Below are 7647 nucleotides of genomic sequence, written 5' to 3'. Positions count from 1 at the left end.
CACACTGAAAGATCTGGCTGCTCCATGCTGACTGGCGGCTCTGGCTGCTCCACGCTGACTGGCGGCTCTGGTTGCTCCATGTAGGCTGACAGCTCTGGCGGCTTCTTACAGACTAGCAGCTCTGGCAGCTCCGTGCAGACTGGCAGCTCCTTGCAGACTGACAGCTCCTTACAGACTGACAGCTCCTTGCAGACTGGCAGCTCCTTGCAGACTGACAGTTCTGGCTGCTTCATGCAGACTGACAGCTCTGGCTGCTTCATGCAGACTGACAGCTCTGGCTGCTCCATGCAGACTGACATCTCTGGCTGCTCCATGCAGACTGACATCTCTGGCTGCTCCATGCAGACTGACATATCTGGCTGCTTCATGCAGACTGACATCTCTGGCTGCTTCATGCAGACTGACAGCTCTGGCTGCTCCATGCAGACTGACAGCTCTGGCTGCTCCATGCAGACTGAACAGCTCTGGCTGCTCCATGCAGACTGACAGCTCTGACTGCTCCATGCAGGCTGGCAGCCCTGGCTGCTCCATGCAGGCTGGCAGCTCTGGCTGCGCTGAACAGGCGGGAGACTCCGGCAGCGCAGGAGAGGAGAAAGGCTCCGACAGCGCTGGAGAGGCGGGAGACTCTGACAGCGCAGGAGAGGCGAGGCGCACTGTAGGCCTGATGCGTGGTGCTGGCACTGGTGGTACTGAACCGAGGACACGCACAGGAAGCCTGGTGCGGGGAGCTGCTACCGGAGGGCTGGGGTGTGGAGGTGGTACTGGATAGACCGGACCGTGCAGGCGCACTGGAGCTCTTGAGCACCGAGCCTGCCCAACCTTACCTGGTTGAATACTCTCGGTCGCCCTGCCAGTGCGGCGAGGTGGAATAGCCCGCACTGGGCTATACAGGCGAACCGGAGACACCGAGCGCAAGGCTGGTGCCATGTAAGCCGGCCCAAGGAGACGCACTGGGGACCAGATGCGTAGAGCCGGCTTCATGGCATTTGGCTCGACGCTCAATCTAGCCCGGCCGATACGCGGAGCTGGAATATACCGCACCGGGCTATGCACCTGCACTGGGGACACCGTGCGCACCACTGCATAACATGGTGCCTGCCCGGTCTCTCTAGCCCCCCGGTAACCACAGGAAGTTAGCGTAGGTCTCCTACCTAGCGTAGCCCTACTCCCTGTGAGCCCCCCCCTCAAATACATTTTTGGGGCTGACTCTCGGGCTTCCATCTGCTACGCCGTGCTGGCTCCTCATACCTGCGCCTCTCAGCTTTCGCCGCCTCCTTGGGGCGGCGATATTCTCCAGGCTGAGCCCAGGGTCCTTTACCGTCCAGTTCGTCCTCCCATGTCCATTTCTCCAGGTAGTGCAGCCTCTCCCACTGCAGCTGCTGCTGCTCCTGCTGCTGCTGCCTCTGTTGCCTCTCCTGTGGCTCCTGCCTGTTGACACGCTGCTTGGTCCGTTTGTGGTGGGTGATTCTGTAACAGTTTTCTAGGTGTGAAGGAGAGTCGGACCAAAATGCAGCGTGTAGATTGCGATCCATAATTTAAGAAACAAACACGAATCTAAATACAAACACTACAAAAAACAATAAACGTAACGAAAACCCGAAACAGCCTATACTTGTGTACACTAACACATAGACAGGAACAAGGACACTAAGGACAATCACCCACGACAAACTCAAAGAATATGGCTGCCTAAATATGGTTCCCAATCAGAGACAACGATAAACACCTGCCTCTGATTGAGAACCACTCCAGACAGCCATAGACCTTGCTAGATCACCCCACTAGCTACAATCCCAATATATACACACCACATACAAAAACCCATGCCACACCCTGGCCTGACCCAATACATGAAGATAAACACAAAATACTTTGACCAGGGCGTGACACCACGTTAAAAATGGGTCGCAAACGTCTACACATTTTCTTGTATTTCTTAAAAACGGCAGTGGAAACAATATCAATATAGGGCGGAAAAGAACATGCCACCATCCAAAGACAAAACAAGCAGTGCTTTGAGAATAAGAGCTGTTCATTTACAAGACAGCACAATATGACCCCTGTATGCATTATTGCAGCCATTGCACATCACTGTACATGTTCTGAAAAATCCCAAATGCTATAAATGTTACATTGTAAGGTTCACATTGTTTTGCAAATACTCCAGCTCAAGTTTCCAGGCAGTTTAGTCGTCATCCTCGTCATCCTCCTCTTCCTCATCATCCTCCTCCTCTTCGTCATCATCATCGTCATCATCATCCATGGGCGCTGCCTTCTTGCCAACAGCTGGCCTGCCAGGGCCACTCTTAGCAGTTGCACCTGCGCCTCCCTTAGCCTTGTAGGCAGCAACATCTTCTCATACTTTTACTTCAGCTTGGCGGCCTTTGCTTCGTGTGGCTACTTGTCTTTGGGAGTCTGCTTGCCCCACAGCAGACCCAGCTGCTTGGCGATGTCGCCAATGCCCATGCCTGGGTTATCAGCCTTGATTCTTCCACGGTGTTCAGCACAGAACACAAAAAATGCAGAAGGTGGCCTTTTGGGGGCATTGGGGTCCTTCTTTCTCTTTCCTGCTGCCTTAGATCCCTTAGGGGGCACATAACCCTTCATGTCCTTGTCATAATGGACTTTGTCACCCTTGGCCATGTCCTCAAACTTCCCCTTCTCTTTTGCAGACATGGTCCTCCACCTCTCTGAGCATTTAATTGAGAACTCGGAAAAGTTCACTGAAGTTCCTGGGTGTTTTTTTCTTGTGTTCTTCCCGGCACGTCGCAACAAAGAACGCATAGGAAGAAGTCTTTCCGTTCGGCTTATTAGGATCTTTACCCGGCATGGCTGCTATATTCTATTATCCAGCCACACAAGTACAATCTTAACACGTTTTTCTTCTTAACTTCTTAAAGCAACCTCTCCCTCAATGTGAGCAAGACAAAGGATCTGATCGTGGACTATAAGGAAAGGAGGGCCAAACAGAACCCATTAACATCGATGGGGCTGTAGTGGAGCGGGTCGAGAGTTTCAAGTTCCTTGGTGTCCACATCACCAACAAACTATCATGGTCCAAACACACCAAGACAGTTGTGAAGAGGATTCTGAAAAGATTTGGCACGAGTCCCCAGATCCTCAAAAGGTTCTACAGATGCACCATCGAGAGCATCCTGACCGGTTGCATCAGCACCTGGTATGGAAACTGCTCGGCATCTGACTGTAAAGGCTCTACAGAGGGTAGTGCGTACGGCCCAGGACATCACTGGGGCCAAGCTTCCTGACATCCAGGACCTATTATACTAGGCAGAGAAAGGCCCCCCAAAAAGACTCTACAAATCATAGACTGTCATAGAGTCATAGAGACTCTCTGCTACTGCATGGCAAGCGGTACTGGAATGCTAAGTCTAGGACCAAAAGGCTCCGTAACAGCTTCTAGCCCCAAGCCATAAGACTGCTGAAAAATAAAAGAAATGGTCACACTGACTATTTACATTGACCCCCCTCTGTTTTTACACTGCTGCTGCTACTCACTGTTTATTATCGATGTATAGTAACTTTACAAATGACCTTGACTAACCTGTACTCCCACACATTGACTCGTACCGGTACCCCCTGTATATAGCCTCATTATTGTTGTGTAATTTGATTAGATTTTAAAAAACTTTATTTGTTTAAAATTGTACTGGTGGTCTACTCACCTTCATTGTAGTTTTTTCATAAATATTTGTTTAAAATTGTAGTGGTGGTCTACTCACCTTCATTGTAGTGGCCTATTTTAATTGGAGGAAATTTAACAAATCAAATCAAATGTATTTATAAAGCCCTTCTTACATCAGCTGATATCTCAAAGTGCTGTACAGACACCCATCCTAAAACCCCAATGGCTTTAATAGTATGCAAATCTCTGCTGCTTTGAGCTAATAAAGCATGACACCATTACCAAGGGATCGTCCAATCAGAAGGAGGCATGTCCACAACTCAAGACCCAGACAAAAACGCTCAGGGCACTTGGGGAACGCAATCTCCATCTCTTACGTTTGATATTTGTCTGACTGTACTGAGGAGAGCTGGAGTAAAAAACTAGAGCAGATAGAGTATCCTTGTGGCATACCTATTTCTCATGGATCATCAGTATTTCATATGGCTTTACATTACTATAGGTATAAGCAGTGTCACAGGCAGAAATGTATGTGTGGCTGGACATGAGAAAAGAGAGAAAGAGTGAGAGAGAATCTACAGCAGCAGGGAAGTGCAGTGATACAATTGGAAAAATGATACTGTCACAATATAAGACTATTTATTTTACCTTTATTTAACTAGGCAAGTCAGCTAAGAACAAATTCTTATTTTCAATGACAGCCTAGGAACAGTGGGTTAACTGCCTGTTCAGGGGCAGAACGACAGATTTGTACATTGTCAGCTCGGGGATTTGAAATTGCAACCTTCCTGTTACTAGTCCAACGCTCTAACCACTAGGCTAATGGATGAAGTGACAGTCCAACCTCATGAAATAATCAACATTATCATATCAGATCGACGCCCCCTACTTAAAGCAGTGATCTACAGTACAGTACAGGCACAACAGGTCGATTCAGGACCATGGTCAGAGCATCGACCAGACACCAACTCGACACTGGAATATGCTTTCCGTTGATATACAGTAGGCCTACTTTTATCAGTGAACACGATATGTCTATATACTGAACTGGATAGCATGTATGAAATGAATAGCTCACTTTGAATGAACAAATGCTACTGTATTGGAATTCAGGCATGAAAATAATTAAATTATTATACGTAATATCATGCCTGCCTTCCAAGGTTTTCTAGCCTGGCCAGGTGCTTGAAACATGCATCGCAAAGGTGCTTCCAATCCTCATATACATCTCTAACAAATTAGCCTTCTATAGTAGCCTCGGAAATGTCTACACATTTTATAGAAAACAGCGTTTCTTGTCAAACTTTATTCCAGTCAAGGTTTTGTAATTAACCCCGGTTATGTGAGCTATGTGGATCACTCCAATATATTGGTATCACTCCACGGCGGAGGGATACATCTGAGGTGAGGATTTACAGATTTACTCCCGTGTACACCTGTGTCACGGCTGGGGTCCGCCCCTATACACAAACCCCATGGCAGCAACACATTCTCTACATAATTTTTGAGGCGCCTCTAGCACCGTAAAGGATTGGCTTGATCCATACAGCTCACATAACCGTAGTTACATACGTAACCTTGGTTATGTTTCTGTATATAGGATTACTCCAATATATTGGTATACCTGTACCAGATTAGTAGGTGCTAGAGGGACCTGACCAGCCAGCGGCAAAGTCCCAGCGCGGGACCGAGATGCAGGGATGTGGAAGGGGGGTCCCGGCACAGCCCCCGGAAGGGGAGGCGACGCCCAGGACCACTGAACCAACCGCAGAGGGAGTTACCACATTTAACCAATAGTACCTAGCAAGGGTACAAGAGGAAGCCCAGCTGGCCGCAGCACAGATATCAGCGAGGGGCACTCCTCTCAGTAGATCCCAGGACGCAGCCACACCTTGTGTTGAATGTGCCACCACAGATCCCAGGACTGACCTGCAAGCCAGAAGGTATGTCGTCGTAATCGTTTCCACAATCCAGTGAGACAAAGAGCTGGTCTGTTGTTTTCACTGACCGTGTCCGCTCCACATAGGCAGCCAGTGCCCTCACAGCCAGGGCCCAGTGCCCTCACAGCCAGTGCCCTCACAGGGACCACCTTCATAGAGAGGTGTTTCAGGAAGGCAGACTCCAACTGTTTGAAAGGCGGCTTTGCCAAAGCTGCCAAGACCACATCCAGATCCCAGCTCGCCATTGAGCGGGTCCTAGCTGGACTCAGGCGATGAACGCCCTTCATAAACCTGGAGACCAAGGGATGGCGCCCCACTGGCCTGTTCATCCACCCTGCATGGCAGGCAGATAAAGCGGCCAAATACCCTCTCAGTGTAGAGGCTGCCAAGCACTCATCCAAGCAAGACTGCAGGTATTGGAGGACATACTGCACCCCGCATGACTCGGGCACAACCTCAATACCAGTGCACCAAAAGCAGAACAACCGCCAGCGCAACTGGTATGCCGTGGTTGTAACCAGCGCCCTTGCACTCTGCATGATGTTCTTTACACCCTCCTGTAGTCCTGACCTGAACCATTGGTGCCGTTCAGTGGCCAAGCCCACAGACTGAGGCGGTGCAGCCTCAGATGCCACAGAGTTCCCCTGACCTGAGACAGCAGGTCCGGTCTCAGGGGAATTTGCCAAGGTGTCCCAGACAACAGGGACAGGAGGCTGAACCAGGGTTGTCTAGGCCAGTATGGGGCCACCAGAAGCAGACGATTCTCTCCCATCCTGGTCCTGTCCAGCACAGCCTGGTTCAGGGGAAAAGGGGGGAATGCATAAGCTCCAGCCTTAGCCAATCGTGAGCCAGAGCATCCAAGCCCAGAGGCCCTGGTGGCTCCGACATGGAGTACCACAGGGGGCAGTGTGCATTGTCCAGGGAGGCAAACAGGTCCACCTGCACCCTCCCAAATTTGTCCCACAGGTGCTGCACCACCTGGGGATGTAGGCTCCAGTCCCAAGGTGGCGGGCCCTCCTTCAAGAGCATATTCACTGCCACATTTAGGATGCCAGGTATGTGCGCTGTGCATAGAGACGCTAGATGTCCCTCAGCCCAGAGAAGGCGCTCCCCTGAGGCGGTGGGACCTCAGTCCACCCTGATGGTTGATGTAAGCCACCACTGTGGTGTTGTCCGTTCTCACCAGGACATATCTTCCCTTCAGATGTGGAAGGAAAGACTGCAGGGCCAGCAGTACAGCTCGGAGAAATAGTGTATTGATGTGCCTGCCACTCCAAGGTGTTGCCAACAGCCGCTGGCCATCCTGCCCTTGGTCACCCCCCCCCAGCCAATCTGGGAGGCGTCTGTGCTGACCAGCTCTCGGCGGCACATCCTCAACATCTCTACCCCACTGTGAAGTCACCTGCAGCTAGCGGTGATGGTGACGCTTTGGGTGCAGCTGGTGGGAGTTGAACCACCGTTGAAGAGGCCGGAGATGGAGCAGGCCCAGGGGAATCAACAACGAGGCTGCCGTCAGCAGCAAGCCAAACAGCCGAACAGGCAGATACCACCTGCCCCTGCCGAAAGTAGTCGGGGCAAGATAAGATCGCCTGAACCCTTCTGGTGGGCAGGTGTGCTCTCATGAGGACTGAGTCCAGTTCCATGCCAATGAAGGCCACCCTCTGGGTGGGCTTTAGATGACTCCTGATGTTTACAGTAATGCCCAGCCCACCGTTGTGGGTCAGGAGCACATCTCTGTCTAACAGGACCTGGGTCCAGATCATGGCACAATCAGCCAATTGTCCAGGTAATTGAAAATCAACAACCTTCGGAACGTGAGAAGTGCCAAGACTGCGTCCATGCACTTTGTGAAAGTGCGGGGTGCCAAGGAGAGGCTGAAGGGAAGAACCATGAATTCGTAAGCCCTCCCTGCCAATGAGCTGGGTGAACAGGAACATGGAAGAATGCAACCATCAGGTCCAGCATCACAAACCACTGGTCCATGGACACGGCCTGCAACACGTGGGCTGGGGTCAGCATGTGGAACCTCAGTACCTTCAAGTGTTCTCACTGACCGTGTCTGCT

The 7647-nt window shown here is 50.9% G+C and overlaps 1 pseudogene; it reads right to left on the bottom strand.

The window, feature by feature from the left end:
• Positions 1 to 1914: 1914 nt before the first annotated feature.
• Positions 1915 to 2863, bottom strand: LOC115104731 (high mobility group protein B2-like; annotated as a pseudogene).
• Between the last annotated feature and the right edge of the window lie 4784 nt (positions 2864 to 7647).

The sequence above is a fragment of the Oncorhynchus nerka genome, linkage group LG22 (assembly GCF_034236695.1).
Source record: "Oncorhynchus nerka isolate Pitt River linkage group LG22, Oner_Uvic_2.0, whole genome shotgun sequence".
Lineage (NCBI taxonomy): Eukaryota > Metazoa > Chordata > Actinopteri > Salmoniformes > Salmonidae > Oncorhynchus > Oncorhynchus nerka.
The sequence above is the reverse complement of the archived record's forward strand: the minus strand, read 5'-3'. Positions and strand labels throughout refer to the sequence as shown.